The sequence below is a fragment of the Bison bison genome, unplaced genomic scaffold, assembly GCF_000754665.1.
Source record: "Bison bison bison isolate TAMUID 2011002044 unplaced genomic scaffold, Bison_UMD1.0 scf7180017864041, whole genome shotgun sequence".
NCBI lineage: Eukaryota > Metazoa > Chordata > Mammalia > Artiodactyla > Bovidae > Bison > Bison bison.
In genome coordinates, this window is record NW_011494613.1 from 7,244,234 (window position 1) to 7,267,257 (window position 23,024).

General features: G+C 36.7%; 1 long non-coding RNA gene across 1 annotated transcript in view; it reads left to right on the forward strand.

Moving 5' to 3' along the window:
* LOC104985265 overlaps positions 1 to 9,512 on the forward strand; it is a 176,243-nt gene extending 166,731 nt beyond the window's left edge. Inside the window, exons 2-4 of the long non-coding RNA XR_824875.1 lie at positions 2,731 to 2,907; positions 6,818 to 6,909; positions 9,425 to 9,512. This is a non-coding gene — a long non-coding RNA (uncharacterized LOC104985265). The remainder of the gene's footprint in view (positions 1 to 2,730; positions 2,908 to 6,817; positions 6,910 to 9,424) is intronic.
* The last annotated feature ends 13,512 nt before the right edge of the window (positions 9,513 to 23,024 follow it).

A 23,024-nucleotide genomic window follows, 5' to 3' on the forward strand; every position in this document is an offset into this window, starting at 1 on the left:
TATTTAACTTCTATGCAGAGTACATCATGAGAAACACTGGGCTGGAAGAAGCACAAGCTGGAATCAAGATTGCCAGGAGAAATATCAATAACCTCAGATATGCAGATGACACCACCCTTATGGCAGAAAGTGAAGAGGAACTCAAAAGCCTCTTGATGAAAGTGAAAGTGGAGAGTGAAAAAGTTGGCTTAAAGCTCAACATTTAGAAAACGAAGATCATGGCATCCGGTCCCATCACTTCATGGGAAATATATGGGGAAACAGTGGAAACAATGTCAGACTTTATTTTTCTGGGCTCCAAAATCACTGCAGATGGTGATTGTGGCCATGAAATTAAAAGATGCTTACTCCTTGGAAGGAAAGTTATGACCAACCTAGATAGGATAATAAAAAGCAGAGACATTACTTTGCCAACAAAGGTCCATCTAGTCAAGGCTATGGTTTTTCCAGTAGTCATGTATGGATGTGAAAGTTAGACTGTGAAGAAAGCTGAGTGCCGAAGAATTGATGCTTTTGAACTGTGGTGTTGGAGAAGACTCTTGAGAATCCCTTGGACTGCAAGGAGATCCAGCCAGTCCATTCTAAAGGAGATCAGTCCTGGTTGTTCTTTGGAAGGACTGATGCTAAAGCTGAAACTCCAATACTTTGGCCACCTCATGTGAAGAGTTTATTCATTGGAAAAGACTCTGATGCTGGGAGGGATTAGGTGCAGGAGAAGGGAACAACAGAGGATGAGATGGCTGGATGGCATCACCAACTCTATGGACATGAGTTTGGGTGAACTCCAGGAGTTGGTGATGGACAGGGAGACCTGTCATGCTGCAGTTCATGGGGTTGCAAAGAGTTGAACATGATTGAGTAACTGAACTGAACTGATAGGGGTTATGTCTTATTTATTCTATAATTTTATAATAACATATTTCTTTTATAATAAATATAAATTTTAAAGATAGCATTGGTTGTCAAATTCATAAAAATACTTTGAAATAAAGAAAATGTAATGTGAAAAGTGAAAGTTTCTCAGTCATATCTGATTCTCCAACCCCGTGGAATAGTCTATGGAATTCTCCAAGCTAGAAAATACTGGAGTGGGTAGCCATTCCATTCTCCAGGGGATCTTTCCAACTCAGGGATCAAACCCAGGTCTCCTGCATTGCAGGCAGATTCTTGTACTTTTAGTCAACTTTATCTTTTATCTGTGCATTGATTTTTAGAATTTTGGAATAAATTCCATATTAACTTAGCAATAGTTTACCTTTCTCTTTGGATAAAGTCATAATTTTTACATCTCTAACATATTAAAATTTGACTTTATAAGATCATTCACACATCTTTACAAATGGAGATAGCAGAAACAATAAGCTAAACGAGTGATCCTTGTATCATCTTCAGTCTATTTTTATTCTCACTCTTTAGAATTGTACTACTCCTCACGTTTGTCTCTGTGGATAAAATAAGTCATAGCCAAAGTAAAATAAAAATGCTTTTACTCATTTCAAGAACATTTTTAAAACTTAGCCGATTTCTACATTAAAAATTGACAGTGATTGAGTGTCAGTGATACTATTATATAGATCTTGAGGGAAAGCAAGTAAATATTGTGTCTCATAGAGCTAGGTTGATTATTATTTAGATTGACATGGAACTTTTAGAAACAGATAGAAATCAGCAATCTGCTGACGTGGAGTTAAAATACAAATGGCACGTCTCTGTATTTTCTCCCTAGATGTATGGGTTGAAATAAGTGAATTTTATCTATTTAAGAATAAAACAGGCAACTTGGCAAACTATTAACTCCATGAAAGTTAAAGGCACTCAATCATGTCCAACTCTTTGTGACCCCATGGGCTATAAAGTCCATGGAATTCTCCAGGCCAGAATACTGGGGTGCGTAGCCGTTCCCTTCTCCAGGGGATCTTCCCAACCCAGATCTCCTGCATTGCAGGCAGATTCTTTACTAGCTGAGCCACGAGGGAAGCCTGAGAATACTGGAGTAGGTAGCCTATCCCTTCTCCAGCAGATCTTCCCGACCCAGGAATTGAACCGGGGTCACCTGTATTGCAGTCCATGGAGTCGCTAAGAGTCAGACACAACTGAGGGCTTCACTTTCACTTTTCACTTTCATGCATTGGAGAAGGAAATGGCAACCTACTCCAGTATTCTTGCCTGGAGAATCCCAGGGACTGGGGAGCCTGGTGGGCTGCCGTCTATGGCGTCGCACCGAGTCGGACATGACTGAAGCGACTTAGCAGCAGCACCTGTATTGCAGGCGGATTCTTTACCAGCTGAGCTGAAAGGAAAGCCCTGTTTAACTCCATGAGGGCAAGACTAATGATATTCATTCCTTCATTGCTGTATCCCCATTGTAGGGTTTCTGGTACTTAGTAGGGATGATTAGTATTTAACAATAGCCTACAAGTTAAATTCATTGAAAAATAAAGAAAATTGAACTTTGATGTTCAGTTGTTTAAACTATTTTCAATTATGAGATAAGAAAACTTCCAAAAGTGAAAAGCAGACTGCTGACATATTTATTAGAATCAGAGCATATTACAGATTCCACTGGAAAGCCTTATTATGCAAATCTATGAATATTTGAGTTCTATTTAGTGATATTCCTGATCGAGATTGAAACTGATCACACAGTTAACAGCAACCATATTTTTCAAAGATACAGCATTAGCATATTTTGATATGCTTTTTTTGTTGTTGTTCTTGTCTCCTTTGAAGAGTCCCTGTAACCATTCTGCCAGGTGTTTGGGAAGATATGTAGTAGCTGAGCACCCTTACTTCTGTCACCATCCTCAGAATCAACTTTGGAGATGCTTTCACCCTGTCCGTCTTCTGCAGCAGCCAGGCAGAGTGCTGACTCCTTCTCTGCTGTGAGGAACTCTTCAGGCTCCAGAAGTAAGTTGATCGCATTCAGTTTGGTCATTGCCAGTGGGTTTAAAAACACTTTAGGTGAGGCTAACTAGAAATCTTGCTAATTAATATACAAATTAAAAGCCAATATTATTCATCACTGAATATTTCTTTAATTTTTTGAGTCCTGTCTTTTTGGAGATACAAATTCTACCACATTGATGTTGCTAACCTATACTCTTATGGAATATTCAAAAATTTTTTTGAGATTTCACTTGTGTTATCACAAATTGTGTTTGCAGTCTTGAGGCATAGATGTGGGAGAGATTAGCATAATAATGGTTGCACATGAATAAATAGATTCATAATGACCAAGTATTTTATCAAAGTTCCTTAGCTGATGAGTTATGAAGATGGGATAAAATCCCTGGTTTTTTGATTCTTGAAACTCTAGTACTCCTTCCAGGTCTGTGATCCCTGTTGCTTCATAGAAGGTAAGGGACTGGTGCTAGAAATAGTACTTTTCTTGATTGGTTGATTTACTGAATGACATGTTCTCTGTGTCACTGAAGGAGAGTTATGGCAGCCTATACATATGCATTCAGAAAAACTAAGGACAAGGGAAATCAAATTCCCAACTATGTGTTTGTCTCTCTTCTTTCTAGTTGCTGGATAAATCAGGGAAATACATTAATTACACGATTATTTGTGTTCACAGTGTTTGATAGTAAAGACAGTTATTTCGAACTTTGGACTTTCCTGGTCCATAAGTTAGATTCTATCTTTTTGCTGTTTTTTTAGTTTATTGGTTTAAATTTAGAGTATTTCTTTTTTTACTTCTCCAAAACTCTTGATTTAAGTGCCTCTTGCTGCTGTTAAGGATATATTTGTATCACATTGCGACCATACAGAAAATGATTATGGGTATATTTTTACAGACAGCAAAATTTGATGTAGCCTAGATTGTCCTAGTAATTTGGTGCTTGGCAATTGAAATTTCCTTGAAGGGAATGAGTAGGAGATACTTAATAACCTTACTTTTATTTTGCAACATATTACAGCTTAATATGCCAGCAACAGACAAGTCTTGTCCTTAGAGAATATAGAGACTGTTAAGAATTTATTTCTGAATCATAGTGTTACCCTTGTATAAGATTTAAAACAGGCCGTCAGTGTATCATTGCTAGTGTACTGAAAGTAATATAGAAGGACTACTTTTAAGACATAAACAGAAGAATGTATTGGGTTATGTTGAGGTTAATTCATTATAACTCTAACTGTAGCATAAAATGATGAATCTGAATATACAGAAGACAGATTACAAATCATTATTTTAATGTAGGTTTTTTCTATGTATATTTTATTATTTTGTGCTCTTTATGTACATGATTTATTCATTTATCTTAAGAATTGCTTTCATGGCTTTTGTCCTTAAGCTTTTTTTTAAATAAAACAACTTGAGGAAGACGTTCTAAATTTTCCACCTTTTTCTTTTCTTAAAGAAATTGAGGATATTCTCTGAGCCTGAGGTGATTGGACACATTTTTTTTAGATGTGGACTATCTGGGGTTTGTTTCTTAAAGGCAACCAACCCCACAAGAAGCTGCAGAGAGTTTATCCACCCAAACAATGAATTATATAATTAATTAATTTTTGTATTTCACGGATAAGGTTGACTTTTTCTAAATAAACATCAGACTTTATGAAAGCTGTTAGCCAAAGGAAATGTATTTACTGATGTAGATTCCCTAGTGTAAATCACAAGACTTAGTGAATTCAACTACATTTTCATTTACTAATGGCTATAATCAAGGCCAAAGGGATTTACTTAATTAACCTGGCAACAGAAGGCTAAACAGAAATAATTTATATATTGAAAACGACTCTTCTGAGTTAATGTTTAATTCAATTTTTTTAATTGCCAGTCCATTAGTCTGTAAAAGTAGAACCTCCTTTTCCATTTTATTTTTTCCTTTGGAGTAACATTAGGCTAAAAGTCTTGCATGGAATTAATTACACTTAAAAAAGGGAAAGTAAATACATTCCTAATTAGGTTCCTCAAATTTCAAATAGCTCATTGAAAATTCATAGCACATCCATTAAAATCCCTTTAAAAAACTAAATGGGATACTGGGAACTTTCTTAGTGGCAGTAATGAATGGAGAAGTAGTGAAAGAATGAGATGATGGAAGGCATGTTTGTTATTAGTGCAGGTCAGTTGAGGTGGTGGTATTATGATGGTTATTCCTCTCACTGTGGCCTTTTCAATCAGTTTTGATCAGAAGAGAATACTTTTCTCAGTTTTTGCTGTTCTTGTTTAGCTAAAGCACAGATAAATTTAAAGAATAAAGAATAGTGTCTGAAGAGGAGATGTACATGCCTGTGTAAATATATCAGTTCAGTTCAGTTCAGTCGCTCAGCCATGTCCGACTCTTTGTGACTCCATGGACGCCAAGCACGCCAGGCTTTCTTGTCCATTACCAACTCCCAGAGCCTACTCAAACTCATGTCCATCATGTCAGTGATGCCATCCAACCATCTCATCCTCTGTCATCCCCTTCTCCTCCCACTTTCAATCTTTCCCAGCATCAGGGTCTTTTCCAATGAGTCAGTTCTTCGCATCAGGTGGCCAAAGCACTGGAGTTTCAGCTTCAGCATCAGTCCTTCCAATGAATATTCATGACTGGTTTCCTAAACATAATTTAATATACTCATAGTAGCAATGATAGTTACAAGGCTAGTATGCCTTCTAAAGAGTAAGGTGGCCTTGTGCTGTGCTATATCACTTCAATCATGTCGGACCCTGTGCAACCCATGGACTGCAGCCCGCCAGGTTCCTCTGTCTGTGGGATTCTCCAGGCAAAAATACTGGAGAGGGTTGCCATTTCCTTCTCCAAAAGTAGCCTTAATGACATTAAATATGTAATATAAATATAAGGTAACTTTAAAAATTTGAATATGCTCTCAACCAGTGTTTTATTTTTTTTTAACTTCAGATATATACATATATCTTTACCCATATATGTATGGCTAAATCATTGAAATCATTGATATTTGAAATAATTCCAGATGTTTGAGCCCCAAAAACATAGAGAATTAGGTTTATTGATAGGACAAATTGACACACTGAAGTAAATACATGAATTAGGTTCGATAATCCTGAAAGGTAGAGCAGAGAGTTACATCATGCAGTGCTCAGTATGAAAAGAAGGGAGAATAAAAAGCTTTATATTGACTTTCATTTATTTATTTACTTAGTGCCAGTCATTTCCCAATTGATATGTCCAATCACCTAAGTGCCTTAATTTAACATGTCGCAAACTAAGCTCTTGGCCATCTCTACAAACACGCTTTTTTGATAGACTTGAGCTTGGTAAATGACATCATCCTGTACCTGGAGAAAAATAAGAATCATCTGTCTCCTCACTCTTGTGTTCCACGATTCCTCCACCTAATCTGGTCATATTTACCTACCAAAATATTTCTTAAATTCATCTGCTTTTCTCCATTTGGGACCATCTGTACCCTGGTCTTACCATAATTTCTCCCCTGGGCTACTCCAGAGGCCTCCTGAATTATCTGCTCACTTGCACTGATACAGTTATTCTGTCTCCATAGGTAGCAGATAGAGCTTTACAAAATAGAAAATTGAGATGACATGCTTCTCTAAAGACCATTCCCCTTAAAACATAGACCAAGTTTTATCATGGCTTACAACACTCCCATGGGTGACCACTTTTTATAAATGCCTCCACCTCAACCCACACGATGCTCCCTTCCTCCCTGAAAGATGCCTTTCAGGGCTTCTTCCCTGTCATGTGACCTCCATGGTTGATTCTCCGTAAGTGGGATAACCACTCCCATCTCCTTTTTGCCTAGTTTCTCAACACAGTATTTGCTTCCTGAAATAACCATTTCTTGCTCCACCTGACAAGATCATCCCCTTGTATTTCAGGGTCTCTCAGCACCGTATAACTAATTCATTGACATCTTGTCTCATTGACATCTCTTGACTAAAACTGACTTCTCCTCCAGGATGAAAACCCGGTAAAGTCATAGTCCATGTGCATTTTGCTCAATATTGTGTCTCCTTTTTTTTTCTTTAGGCACTGTGAAAGCACGCATAGGGCCCCTCCCTCCCCATACCCCTGTGTGTGTATGTGTTTTAAGAGAGAAAAAGTCTCTGAGATCTGTAAAATAATCACTAGGGTATCAGAGAAAATTGCCACAGACAGGAAATGTTACTGAAAAATTAGTGTTTATATTTTGCCTTTCTATCAACTCAAGTCTTTTTGTTGTTTTTATTTTGTTGTTTGCTTTTCTTTAGTGACTTACAGAGATAGTTTTCCTTATGACTTTCATGACTTTGTTATAAAGTTCCTGAAACTCTGATTCTACTGACAAGAGCTAGGCCTTTTATTTCTAGAACTAATAGCTTTGCAAGTAGTGGCCTAAATGTGTTTACATCTATACTGACAATGGTATATGTTAAATATGAATGTTCAAATGTTTAAATATGAGTGTTAAATCCAAGGCACAGGAAGCTTCTATCATGTAAAACATGAACATTATTTTACTTTTATTGTAGAAAATAAAGGGTCTGATGACATTAACCAGAACAAAATTTTTAAGTATTAACATCAATTATTAGATCTGTTGATTTGTTTTTGTATTTTCCTCTTTTCAGAGCATGACCCCATTTTACTTCAGGCTCACCATTCACAGTGGGTGGCTGCTTTTCCAGTGCCCTTATACTGCTGCCCTACCTCCCTTCTTAGCTCAGCATCATTCTTCATGGTCTTGTTTTGTGATCCATGGCAGATCAAGACCCGTCTTTGCTCTTATGAAGCAGATACAAATGAATCTAACTAAAATTTTCGTCTAAAAATAATTGTAGCTCAGTAGGAGAAGCTGATAAAGAATTTGCCTACAATGCGGGAGTTTGATCCCTAGGTTGGGAAGATCCCCTGGAGAAAGGAAAGTCTACCCACCCCAGTATTCTGGCCTAGAGAATTCCATGGACTCTTTAGTCCATGGGGTCACAAAGAATCAGACACGACTGAGCGACTTTCACACTCATACTCACACACACCCACTCCAGTGTTCTGGCCTGGAGAATTCCATGGACTATATAGTTCATGGGGTTGCAAAGAGTTGGACATGACTGAGAGACTTTCACTTTCTTTCAAGAGAAGTAAGGGCATTACAATGCAGAAAGAACTGCTGCTGCTGCTGCTAAGTCACTTCAGTCGTGTCCGACTCTGTGTGACCCCATGGATGGCAGCCCACCAGGCTCCGCCGTCCCTGGGATTCTCCAGGGAAGAACACTGGAGTGGGCTGCCATTTCCTTCTCCAGTGCATGAAAGTGAAAAGTGAAAGTGAAGTTGCTTAGTCGTGTCCGACTCTTAGCGACCCCATGGACTGCAGCCTACCAGGCTCCTCCGTCCATGGGATTTTCCAGGCAAGAGTGCTGGAGTGGGGTGCCATCGCCTTCTCTGGCAGAAAGAACTAGCAAAAGATAAACAGTGAAGGAAAGCTACACAGACGTTCAGGGGAAAAAGAGCTTACCTGTATGTGAGATTATGCCAGTGTAATTCTTATTAGTGGTGGAGTTTGTCTGGGCCTCAGAGATAGGTTTCAGCCCCGGACTATTGTTAATGTGCTGATGCCTTGTCCCATTTAGGTAAAGATTCCAGAAGCTAGTGAGAGAATGCATGGTTCTCCCTAAAGCCCTTAAGTACTGACACCAAAATTAAAAATGTCTTAGCTGGCAGTATTTGATGTAGAAAGGCCTCTGCTCTGTCTAATGTTACTGCTGGCCCTGTGGGTTGCTAATACTATAGCTCTTACTGTGAAGAGTCCTGGGAAGAGGTCTGAAGAAATGCTTACCTTTAGGAGATAATGATTACTTTACATTTAGGGCCAGAAGAAATTGATGTCATGTGGAGAGTACTTCTGGCAACCGACATTAGATGCATGGCAGCAATCTTAATTGCAAAGCATTGGCTAAGAAACTCATTGGAAAAAATCCAGTTTATATGGACCCAACCTTACCCAGTTTATTGTGACGAGCACCCTGTTCCACTGGCTATGCAGTTCACCTCTTTTGAATCACTATGCTATGCACTAGGAGTATTTTAACATATGTCAGATTTGGAATTCTCTGGGTATACCAAGGCATCTCTCCATCAATATTAAGTAGTGTGTGGGAGGCTTTACAGAAAGGGGAAAAATTGGCAGTACAAAGGCTTCTTTTAGAAAAAAATTCATTTTACCGTGAAGAAACTCATAGATTGGGAGAAAATGTGTATGCTATATTGATCATAAACAGCAACTTAATACTGCTAATGACATAACATGAAGGGAGGAAATATTAAAATATATACTCAGAACTACATGGAAAGATGTGTAAAAATCAGAGACCTTAGAGACATATCATTACTAGCTGAAAATATTAGTAATATAAGAAAACCTAGAGACTTGATTTTGAAAACTGCTAACTTTGTACATTTAACCTGGATGATATGGTTTTGACACAAAGGTATATAATATCTGTTAATAGAATGTTTAAGAACACCAGTGGTGCTGAACGTACTTTATCACCCACCGAGAGGGAATAAATAAGGCGCGCCACTGGGAATGCAGACAAGCAGGAGGTAATGTATGGGTTCCTCTAGATGATAACCTTCCATCACCCCTGTTTACATATGTAAAGCTGTATGAATGACAACTCTGACCTTGCAGCATGGTCGTTTCTCTTATTAATTAATGGGCTGTTAGGAATATTCAAGGTATAACTTACTTGACATAAAAACACATTTTCTGTGTTTGTATATGGTGAAAGATCAGGCAAATAAGTTTTAGCCACTGAGGTGAAAACTTTGGTGCTGAGGTAAAAGCAACTTTTGTTTTAAGATGACTATTCCTGTTAGTATCAGACAGTTCTAAATCCGTAATAAGAATCTGGCTTTCTTTGTGATCACTTGCATGCAAATATGGATTACTGTGCTAAATCCTGAAGCCTTAACACACTGTTTAATATCTAGAAAACAAATAACTTTTTAATACCTGCTTACTTATTTATGTCTTGAAGATAGTATTCCATTACAGGCAAATGAGTGCCTCCTAGATTATTTCAATACCTACTAACAATGATTCTAACACAGAAATAATTTGCAATTGAAAATATGCATCCATTATTTATAAAGAGACAGAAGGATACACTTTTCCATAATAAGAATTCTCTACTTAATAAAGAGGACTGAAACAGAAATACAGACAAAACATTTTATATGCAATTTAACAAAATGTTTTCATTTTATTAGGATTGTGTTTTGAAGTACTTTTCATATTTATTATATGCATCTTGAAGTGAAATGGTAGACCCTTAAATTTAGATCAGATTTAATTAAAGAATGACTCTATATGTAGCAATTAGAGTGATAATGAGAGTGGATCTATATTATTCATGGATTTTATTGATGCAGTTATATGTAAATATCCTCATTCTGGAAACTGGTATCCAGGAATGAGTCACATAATAGTGAGCCTGGCATACATCCAGTATCTGAATCACTTGGGTTTGTCCTGTATTCATCATAGCATACAAGTAGCTTTTACTAAAGATACAGAGAAATTCTGTAAACCTCTTTAGCAATACTTTGCTATTTTTTATTGGTAGTTTCACAGTAGTAGTCCTGATTTCTGATGCTTGGGGACAGAATCCATGTGGTTTCACATGCAGTTGTACCAAGGGTTTTTATAAAGAGATCTATACTACTCTGAGAGAAGGCAATGGCACCCCACTCCAGTACTCTTGCCTGGAAAATCCCATGGGCGGAGGAGCCTGGTAGGCTGCAGTCCATGGGGTTGTGAATAGTCGGACACGACTGAGCGACTTCATTTTCACTTTTCACTTTCATGCATTGGAGAAGGAAATGGCACCCACTCCAGTGTTCTTCCCTGGAAAATCCCATGGACGGGGGAGCCTGGTGGGCTGCCATCTCTGGGGTCGCACAGAGTCGGACACGACTGAAGTGACTTAGCAGCAGCAGCAGCAGCTATACTACTCTGTTATGAAAAGTAATGATAAATAAGGAAGATATTGAAGAAAATATCCAGTAATAATCTAGCAATCATCAATCTAACATCCTTACCCATTCTTGTTAGTATCTTTATCATTTATTTTTGCCACATGATATCCATGTGAACAAGTAATGTTTTGCTCTCATGTATTTTAAATCTCAGAAATGATTATATCTCTCCTCTAGACTCAGGCAAGTGTTTTGCTCAAATAGAGTTTTTTATGATTTTGTTTCTCAGGATATTTCTTGAGTCACCTTCAGAAATAAGTCCAGAAAGCAGTAACTCTATAAGATGTACTACTATATGAGAAACTCTTATTTAATCTACTTCAAATAAACCAAAAGACCACTTATTTATGCATTTTACAAGGCCCCTTTATGCATGGTACTCATATAAGAAACAGCAAATATCAGGGATTTACTTTAAAAATACACAAATCAAATACATTAAAATAATAAGAATGGCAATTCCAAGGCTCCAGAAATCCGTATGAGAAATGGTAACTTATATATACATATTGTGTTTCTCTTTTTCAGTGTTAGGTGTGTTTTGATATGCTGCAATTCTTTGCAAATTAGTAGTCTCTGTTTAGGACATAGAGAAATTTTACTTCACTGGAATATAAATTAACCAGCAACCCATGATCATTCTGAATAAACAGAAGTTTACTAAAACTTGAAAACAAAAATAAACATCAAAATGTTTGATTAAAATTATATAAATTATATAATATCTCAAATCCAAATATGTAATTTAATCCTTTAAGTGATACAAATATTATAAATTCTGGAGCATGTAAAAGGGTCTCATGCAAGTTAGATATAAAAATAGTATAAACATACAGTTAAAAAAATGGATATTCCATGTTCATTGAGGGGAGGAGTCAATATTGTCAGGATGTCATTACTTGCCAACTTGATCTATAGATTCAATGCAATTCCAATCAAAATCCCAAAAACTCATTTCATGGCTATTCATAAACTGATTCTAACATTCACATTGAGATGAAAAAGACCTAGAAACCAACACAGTATTGAAGAAAAACCAGGTTGAAGGACTGCTGATACCCAATTTCAAGTTTTACTGTTAAGACTATGCTGTGCTCAGTTGTGTCTGACTTTTTGAACCCCATGGATGGTAGCCCTCCAGGCTCCTCTGACCATGGAATTTCCCAAGCAAGAATGCTAGAGTGCGTAGCCATTTCCTACTCTACGGGATCTTCCCAACCCTGGGATTGAACTTGCATCGCTTGCGTTGCCTGCCTTGGCAGGTGGATTCATTTACTACTGCGCCACCTGGGAAGCCTTTACGGTAAAGCTACAGTGATTAGGAAAGTGTCATGTTAGTGAAAGAAAGGGCAAATTGATCAGTGTACTGGCAAGAACAGAGAGGCCAGAAGTGGACCCCCGTAAGTACAGTCAACTGATCTTTGACAAAGGAGCAAAAACAATGCAAGGGAGCAAACATAGTCTGTTCAACAAATGGTGCTGGAACAGCTGTTCATACACAAGTGAAAAATGAATCTAGACACAGACTTACACGCTTCACAAAAGTTAACTCAAAATGGACCAGAGACCTAAATATAACATACAATGCTATAAAATCCTATAAGATAACATAGGAGAAAACCTGGATAACATTGGGTATGGTGATACTTTTTCATATACAATGCCTAAGAAACAATCTACAAATAAAATAATTGATAAGCTGGACTTCTTTAAAAATAAAAACTTCTCCTCTTTGAAAGATACTTGTCAAGAGAATGAGAAGACTGGCTGCAGACTGGGAGAAAATATTTTCAAGAGACACATCTGATCAAAGACTGTTATTCAGAATGCACAATGAACTCTTAAAACTCAACACTGAAAGCACAACTTGTTTAGAAAATGAGCCAGAAACCTTAACAGGCACCTCAGCAAAGGAGCTACACAGACAGCAAAAAAAAAAAAAAAAGTGAAAAAATGTTCCACATCATGTGTCATAAGGAAAATGCAAATTAAAACAACAGTGATGTGCTACTTCACACCTATTACAGAACTCCAGATCTGGAGCACTGACACCACCAAATGCTGACAAGGATGTGGAGAATCAGGAACTCGCGTTCATTGCTAGGAGGAAAGCAAGATGGTACAGCCATTTCGGAAGAGAGTTTGCTCCTTACAAAACTACCGTTACCATACGATTCAGGAATCATGCTTTTTTTCTATTTACTCAAAGGAGTTGAAAACTTAGGTAGACACACACACACACCCCCACACAAAACTGCCCACAGATTTGTATAGCAGCTTTATTCATAATTGACAGACGAGTATTGCTAAGGAGGGAAGCCAATCTGAAAAAGCTACATACTGCATGATTCCAACTACATGATATTCTGGAAATAGCAAAACTTATGAAAACAGTAAAAAGATTAGTGGTTGCTATGTGTTTGGAAATAGGGAGTGCATAGACAGAGCATGGAGGATTTTTAGGCCAGTGAAAATACTCTATATGATGCCATAATGATGGACACATGTCATTATTCCTTTGTCCAAACTCAGAGAATGTGAAGCACCAAGAGTGAATGGTAAAGTAGACCATGGACTTGGAATAATTACAGTATGTCAATTTTATATTAATCAATTATAGCAAAGTAATTAACACAATCTTTAATAGTTGTCCCACTCCAGTTGAGGATATTATGGAAAGTTTATACATGTGTGGGAGCAGGAAATAGTAATTATATGAAAAATATGTTCTCAATTTGGCTGTGAACCTTAAACTGCTCTTAAAAAATAAAGTCTTAATTGAGACTTAATTGAGCATAAACATTTCAGAAATTTTATTGTTGAACTTTATTTCATGTTTCAGGCTTTAAATAAATTCCTTAGACATTATGAAATATTATTTTGTCTATTATTTGAAATTGACATATTTGCTATGGGTTGCTTTCTCATCCTTATATTTACTAGACTTTATTTGATATGTTAGTAAGATTGAAAATCTGTGCAAGAGTTTATTGGCCTTTCAGATTTTCTTTTTGGTGAAACCCTTTGTTAATCTTTATATTAGGGTATAGTAGTTTTTTAAAAATATATTTTGCCTCCTAGTTGTTCATGGATTCTTTTGCATCCCACACATATTGCCTAGAATCTGTAGCTAATGTTTTCACTTTAATAATGCTATACTGTATTCATTATGGACTAATATTCCAGGTTCAGGGGTTGAGGTGGGAATAAGATTTTTTCTTCTTAAATGAGACACAGACTCACAAGGTGGGGATCATAACCAGGTTATAAGCTTCAATGCCTGCATCTGACCCTTGACATTCAGAAGGGCTTAAGAGGGGGATGCATAGCTGGTATTATATTACCACTGAGAAGCGGTTTACACACACTAAAGTCAAAGGAGACTGGGAGCTGTGAAATTGTTCCTACTGCTTTCAGATCTCCAGGGAAACCTGACCCTTTCCCACCCTGGGAAAAATAACACTTCCATTAGAGGATCTACCAGTAAAATAGTGATGACCTGGATGAGATTACATTGCCTCAGACAGTACTGGAGAGATGCTTATTAAGCACCCTTTTTAATGACATTGGGGCTTCCTAGGTGGCTCAGACAGTAAAGAATCTGCCTGCAGTGCAGGAGAAGTGAAGTGAAGTCGCTCAGTCGTGTCCGACTCTTTGCAACCCCGTGCACTGTAGCCCACCAGGCGCCTCTGTCCATGGGATTCTCCAAGCAAGAATACTGGAGTGGGTTGCCATTTCCTTCTCCAGGGGATCTTCCCGACCAGGGATCGAACTCAGGTCTCCTGCGTTGCTGGCAGACGCTTTAGCCCCTGAGCCACCAGGGAAGCTACCGGGGCCACCAGGGAAGCAGTGCAGGAGACTTGGGTTCAATCCCCGGGTCAGGAAGCTCCCCTGGAGAAAGGCATTGCAACCCACTCCAGGATTCCTGCTTGGAGAATCCCATGGACAGAGGAGCCTAGTGAACTATATACAGTCCATGGATTCACGAAGTGTCAAAGAGCTGGACGTGACTGAGCAACTAACACTTTCACTTTCACTTTATGGCTTGGGGTGAGAATATTCCCGGGTCTTATGTAGTTTTTTCGTTCTGTGCGCATTCTGTGCTTACCTACACTGGTAACACGGAGGTAGTTTTTAAATATAAATGTTACTGACATATTCAACATTTCACACGCAATATGCATGCCATAATTCAGCATACTTTATTGTCGTTGTTTCATCATTATATTTTACAAAATATTTAAGTTTCAGTGTTTAATTTTAAGGAACAGTGCAGTGACAAAAGCAAGCACATCATTTTTACAGAAAAATATGCACAAAGGACCTCAAGCTCTGGAAAAGGGACTATCACAGGAACTCATTACCCAGATAAAGGGTTTTCATTTTAATGTGGCAGGATTACCAGTTGTTTCTTTTGGTTTTGATATATGTGTGTATGCTTTTTTTTTTTTTTTTTTGCATTGTTTAAGCTATTGTTCTCTAATATTGAAGAAAGGAAAATATTTTTCTATGTATTCTTTTAGTATTTTAAAAGTATTTTCATGTATTTTTGGATAGTCTAGAAACTATATTATATTTGGAGTTGTATTTTAGTGTTGTTTTTTTTTTTCTCCATTTTGGTAAACAACTGTCCTGATACTGTTTTTTATTGAATAATTTATCCTTTCCTATTGAACTGAAATTCTAACTCTGCCATACAGAGCTTTCGCATATGCGTAGAGGTATTTCTTGATTTTCTATTTTAGTTTATTATTCTATTCATCTCTACACAAAAACTGTGCTATAATCTAATTATTCTATTTATGTCTTGCTAGATGGTAAGATGAATGAATCCATCCCTCTCCTTCCTCCCTCACATTTGCTCTGGCTAACATTGATTCTTTACTCTGTATCCTCTGTTTCAATTTGGGATACAGAAATTTGGTGAAAAATCATGTAAATTTTACCAAAGTCACATTTGTTCAAATAACTTTAGTTTGGGAAGAAATATTTTATTTTTTCAATTTTTTTAGTATATCTATCAATCTTTTGTATGTCTTATAATAAAGTTTTTTTTTTTAATTTCTCCTTGTATGTCTTGCATTTCTATTTTATTTCTTCATGATGTTTTGTGCTTTTGCTAATAGACTTTTAAATGTTACATTTTCAGCTGATTGTGCCTGTATAGTAATGTTGCTTTTTAATCATTAAGCTTTCTAAGCAACTTTGCTGAGTTATTACTAGTTTTAGTAGTTTGTAGTTATTCTTAAAATTATCTGTAAGATAGCAATATTAAAATTTTCCTTATAATTATATTATCTAATTGAACAGGTTAGGAGATCTTATAATTGTGAATGCAAATGATGATCGTGGCCATTCTTATATTTTCTCTCCTTTAAAAGAACTGTTTTTCATGTTTTGTCATAGTGTATGATGTTTGCACTATATGGTAAGTACCAATTTAAGATATATGAATTTTTACAAACTAGGAAAGCACAATTTTCCTTTTCATCATTTTCTTGAAAGTGAATGTTATGGAATTTCTATTGTGATAGTTTTAGATTTTAATGGATCATGATAATGGGACTCATCAAACCTTAACTCAGTTTCTGATTCTGTCTTTATTTTAAGATGATCTTTTTTTCCTAATTTACATTGTACTTAACATTAGAATGCTATTAAGGAAATTCATGGGTTCCTTTTTTAGGGAAGAATAGAATAATATTTGAATCCCTCAAGATTTGTTGTGTTTACTTTATTAGAATTTCCTCTTGCCCCAGAATCATGACCTTTTCTCTGTACCCTCAAGAAAGCTTGATTTTGGCATATTTAAATATAAAATCTCTGTAATAGCTGGAAATAGTATGACATATATGATTTTTAATCTGAATCTAGAAACCAGTAGGAAAAACATTTTTAAAGTAGAAAGTAAGCAGATATTCACACAATTAAATAGAATTTTAGAAGAGCATAACTTTCAAGTTGAAGGATTCACCCAGATTTGCCTGGCAGTCCAGTGGTTAAGACTCCATATTCCCACTGCAGAGGGACTGGGTTCTATTCTGATCAGGGAGCTATGATCCTACATGCCTCGAGGTGCAGCCAAAAATGAATAGATAAATAAAACTGAGGGATTAGGGACCAAGATAAGACTTTTACTATATCTGAGCGTCACAGTTAATGAAAGAAACTGGCTTAACTTCTTCTAAGGTATAACTTTAAATAAAGTTCTTTGCTAGGACTGTCTTACTCTTCTACAGACAAATCTTTTTTTTTTTTTTTTTTTACATTCTTCTGGTCTATTTCTTTGATCATCATTGCCCTCTATACTGCTGTTTACTCCCATTGACTGGTGGTTGTTATGATTATTATCATTATGGTTTAGTATTTTGCTGAAAAAGTGTTATTATTTTATAGCAACAATTAATAATCACAGAAAGGGTCACAAAATGTGTACATTTTAATGAATTACTACAGTGTACGGAATTCTTGCCTGGAAAATCCCATAGAGGAGCCTGGTGGGCTACAGCCCATGAGGTCACAAGAGTCGGACACAACTTAGCGACTAAACCACCAAATAACTATGAGTTTACCACTCAATTCAAGGAATTGAACATTGTCATTGTCCTCTGCTTCTATCTGTACTATTATTCTTCTTTATAAGCCAACAATTGCCAGGGTCCAGGCCCGGCTGATCCAGGGAGTTCGAAGCGGGGACGGCGTCGGCGAGGATCAGGATACAATAGCTTCAATTAGATATTAATTAAAGATGTAAAGAGTAATAGAACGAGGATAGCTCAGTAGGAAAAATCAGTGGAGAAAAGAGGCTGAATAGCTTGGTTTACGCGGGAGACCAATAAAACTTCAAGACAAGAAGCTTGCACCACTTACGTAGGCCGCAGGCGTCCTTCCGTTCTCCCGAAGGAGAGGAGACACTGAGGCCTCCCCAGTTGGATCTTAGAAGCCCAGGCAAAATTAGTAAGCTTGGTGGGTTCCGCGCTCCAGATGGAGACTCAGCCAGAGTGTAAGAGAGAGAGCGACATGGGGAGACCAGTATTTTGAGAAACTGATCCCAATTCTTTATTTTCCATGGTCTACTTTTATACACTGAGATGTTATGCAAAAGTCACGCGAGGTCAGCAGTCCTGACTTTTATCAAAGTCAGGTGCTTCAAACAAATGTATACAGAGGTCTTAGGGGTGTTACATCATCTTCTGGCCAGGGGGCTTGCTGACAATTTATGACCCTCTCCTTGTGACAGTGGTCAGTCAACCAGGACACTTATTTCTCCAGGGGTGATTATTCTTAAAACAGACGCCACCCAAATAAAGTTACATTCCTATAGGGTGAGGGTATAGTGGGTTTTAATTAAGGAAAGAATTTACTTAGCCTAAGGTCTAACGTGATTTATATCAAAGGTTAATACTTATTTCTTCTATATATTCATTAATGTGTGTAAGGGCAGGGGATATGGAGACTTAGCAACAAACATTGGCTCAACAAATGAAAAACCCTTCACCAATACAATTTCTAATCAGCCCATTATACTTATACTAATGGTTTTCTAACTTTTCTAAGGAACCTGTTTTTAGAAGGTTTAAAGCATCTCGTGCCTCTCACGGTTGGGAGGCTGTGAGCAATCACATGTGGCCGGACAAGCCTGTCAGGCAGGCTAGAGAACCTTCAGAGGAGTTTGTAGGCTAAAACACTCTTGCCACACTCAGGAGTTTTTATTAACTGGAGCTTTAAGTTAACTCCTTCTCCGAAAGAGGTGGTGGGGGACAGCCCCCCGTAAAGTCAGAGGTGTAGATGAGAGCACAAAGTAGTAAAGTAGGCAGGCTCTGGTTATGGGGGTAGATGCTCGAGGATTTCCAGGGGGACTCCTGAGGCTCGATCCCGACTTTGCGTATGTCGAGCCTCCTTCCTCATGACCTTTGCCACAGGCCGAGTGCCTCACTCTGGCCCCCAACAATTATCATGTATCATGATCTAAGCTATGTAGTAATTTCTTTGTTTTCTTAAAAGTTTTACTTCCTATGAATGCTTTCATAACCTATATAAATAATTAGTTTTGTAAAATTTTGAGCTGTATGGAAATGGATTAATACTGTACTTGCCATTTGTGTCTTGTATCTTTTGCTTTGTATTATGCTTTTTGAGATGCATTTCAGGTGTTGTATATAGATCTTCATTGTTGTAGAGTTATCTGTTATATTAACACACTTCTCTTTTTGGTGTGTTTAGGGTATTTTAAGTTTAATACTACTGCAAATAAAATACATTGTTACACACATGCATTGATTTCTACCTAAATATCCTATATATATTTTGTTAGATTTGTACTCACTTATTAATTCCAGGAGGGTTTTTTTTTTTTTAATCACTTTTCTGGGATTTCTTTATGTAAACAAGAAATCTATGAAAAACAGTGTTATTTTTACTTCCCAATCTGTATAACTTTTATTTTCTGTTTATGTCCTTTTGCACAAGCTAGGACTTCTAATACGCTGCTGTACAAGAGTGGTGAAAGGAAACATCCTTGCATTGTTCCCAGTCTTGGAGGGAGAATACCCAATTTCACACCATTAAGTAAGATAGTAGCTGTAGGCATTTTGTAGACGTTCATTACCAAGTTAAGGACATTCTCCTTATTCTTATTTAGCTGAAAATGTTTATCATGGAAAGGTGTGGGATTTTTACCAAATGCTTTTTGTGTCAATTTGATACATGCTTTTTTTATTAGCATGTTCATGTGATGAAACATTGATTTTTAATTTTTGAATTAGCCTTGCATGCCAAGTATAATGCTCATTTGTTTATTATGCATTATTTTTTATCATTGGATTCAATTTGTTAATTTTTTTAAAGATTTTTTTTTAAAGATTCTTACATTTATCTTAAAGGAAGTTATTGGTCTGTAATTTCCCTTTCTTTGCAGTGTCTTTATTTGGCTTTGGTATTAGGGTAATGGTGGCCACATGGGATGAGTTAAGGAGTATTACCTCTGCCTCTGTTTTCTGGGAGAGTTAGTATAGAATCAGTATATTTCCCCTTAAGTATTTGGGAGAATTCACCATTGAGACAGCCTGGGACAAGTATTTTCTTTTTCAGAAAATTGTTAATTGTTGATTCAGTGTCATTACGAAATAGAGACTTACTCTGATTATCTGTTTCTCCTGATGTGAGTTTTGATAGTATCTTTCAAGGAATTTATTCATTGCATGAAAATTATCAAATCTGTGGTTGTAGAGTTGTTCATAATATCCTCTTATTAAACTAATGTTTGTTGAATCAGACATCAGTAATGATGACCTTATTTTTGATATCAGTAATTTATATCTTCTCTGTTTTCTTCTTTGTTATCCTGGTTAAACTTTATAAATGTTATCAATCTCCTCATAAAACCAGATCTAAGTTATATCAATTTGCTCTTTTGTTTCCTGTTTTCCATTTAATTTTTATTATTTATTTTCTTCTATTTACTTTAGTGTAATGTTGCTCATCTTTCTGTAGCCTTCTAAGGTTATTGATTATTGATTTTATATCTTTTTTCCTAATATATGTGTTCCATGCTATAAATTTCCCAATAAAAAGTGCTTTTGCTATGTTCAGTTTTCAGTAATTTATGTTTATTTCCATTTAGTTCACAATATTTCTAATTTCTCTTGAAACTTCTTTGAGATATGAATTATTTAGAGTATGATGCTTCATCTCTAAATATTTTTATATTTTCAGCTTTCTGTTATTGATTTAATAACATTTATTTTCATTGTCATTTCACCATACTCTGTACATTTTCTGTCCTCTTACATTTGTTAAGGTATGTTTTATTCCCAGAATGTGCTCTGTCTTGGTTATTGTTCCACATGAACTCTAGGAGAATGTATATTCCACTGTTGGATGACATGTTCTATCAATGTAAATTATTTCAAGTTGATTGATAAAAATGCTGTTCAACTATATCCTTACTAATTATTTGCCTTTAGAATCTATCAATCACTAAAACAGAAGCATTAACTTTTCCAACTGTAATGGTGGGTTGTCTGTTTCTCCTTGCAGTTCTGTCAGCTTTGCCTCACATCTTTTGATTCTCTACTGTTAGGTGGGTACATTTTATGGATTGTTATGTTGTCTTGAAAAATTGACCCTTTTATCATTAATTAGTGGCCTTCCTTGTCTGTAGCAATCTGTTCTGAAGCCAACATTGTCTGAATTTAATATAGCTATTAATATAGCTTTTTTGGATTAGTGTTAATGTGATCTCTCTCCATCCCTTTACTTTTAATCAATGAGTCTATATATTTAAAATGAGTTTTCTGTAGAGAACATATACTTTTTTTTAATTGAATCTGACAGTCTCTGTCTTTTACTTGGACTGTTCATGTTTAAAATCATTGAATTTGTTGTATTAATTTCAACCACATTAAGTTTTTTACTCATTGTACTTGTTCTTTTTACTTTCTTAACCACTCCAATTTTTCTACCCTCTCAAAGATTTTAATTGAGCATTTTATATAATTACACTTTCTCTCGTATTTATTATACTCTGTTTTAAGATGTTTAGGTGGTTGATCTTGCATCTGCAATATACATTTACCTTTAAGTCCATTTTAAATACCACTGTAGTAGTTTACAAGCATATACATAATTTAGGCCATTCCCAATTTCTTCCTCCCATCCTTTATAATATTGTTACCATTCAGATAACCATGATGGTGTGATCACTCACCTAGAGCCAGACATCCTGTTTGTGAAGTCAAGTGGGCCTTATGAAACATCACTATGTACAAAGATAAGTGGAGGTGATAGAATTCCAGTTGAGCTGGTTCAAATCCTAAAAGATGATGCTGTGGAAGTGCTGCACACAATATGCCACCAAATTTGGAAAACTTAGCAGTGTCCACAGGACTGGAAAGCGTCACTTTTCATTCCAATCCCAAAGAAAGGCAATGCCAAAGAATGTTCAAACTACTGTACAATTGCACTCTTCTTACACTCTAGTAAAGTGATGCTCAAAATTCTCCAAGCCAGGCTTCAACAGTACATGAACTGTCAACTTCCAGATGTTCAAGCTGGTTTTAGAAAAGGCAGAGGAACCAGAGATCAAATTGCCAACGTCCGTGAGATCACTGAAAAAGCAAGAGAGTTCCAGAAAAATATCTATTTCTGTTTTATTGACTGTGCCAAAGTTTTCGACTGTATGGATCACAACAAACTGTGGAAAATTCTGAAAGAGATGGGAATACCAGACCACCTGACCTGCCCCCTGAGAAATCTGTATGCAGGTCAAGAAGCAAAGGTTAGAATTGGACATGGAACAACAGACTGGTTCCAAAGCAGGAAAGACATATTTCAAGGCTATATTTTGTCACCCGGCTTATTTAACTTATATGCAAAGAGAAATTATATTCATGAGAAATGCTGGGCTGGATGAAGCACAAGCTGGAATCAAGATTGCCGGGAGAAATATCAATAACCTCAGATATGCAGATGACACCACCCTTATGGCAGAAAGTGAAGTGGAACTAAAGAGCCTTCTGATGAAGGTGATAGAGGAGAGTGAAAAAGTCAGCTTAAAGCTCAACATTCAGGAAACTAAGATCATGGCATCTGGCCCCATCACTTCATGGCAAATAGATGGGGAAACAGTGAAAACAGTGACAGACTTTATTTTTGGGGGCTCCAAAATCACTGCAGATGGTGACTGCAGCCATGAAATTAAAAGACGCTTACTCCTTAGAAGAAAAGCTATGACCAACCTAGATAGCATATTAAAAAGTAGAGACTTTGCCAACAAAGGTCTATCTCCCAAAGCTATGGTTTTTCCAGTAATCATGTTTAGATGTGAGAGTTGGACTATAAAGAAAGCTGAGCACCAAAGAATTGATGCTTTTGAAGAAGACTGGTGTTGGAGAAGACTCTCCTGAGTCCTTGGATCGCAAGGAGATCCAGTCAGTCCATCCCAAAGGAAATCATACCTGAATATTCATTGGAACGACTGATGCTCAAGATAAAACCCCAATACTTTGGCCACCTAATTTGAAGAACTGACTTATTGGAAAAGACCCTGATTCTGGGAAAGACTGAAGA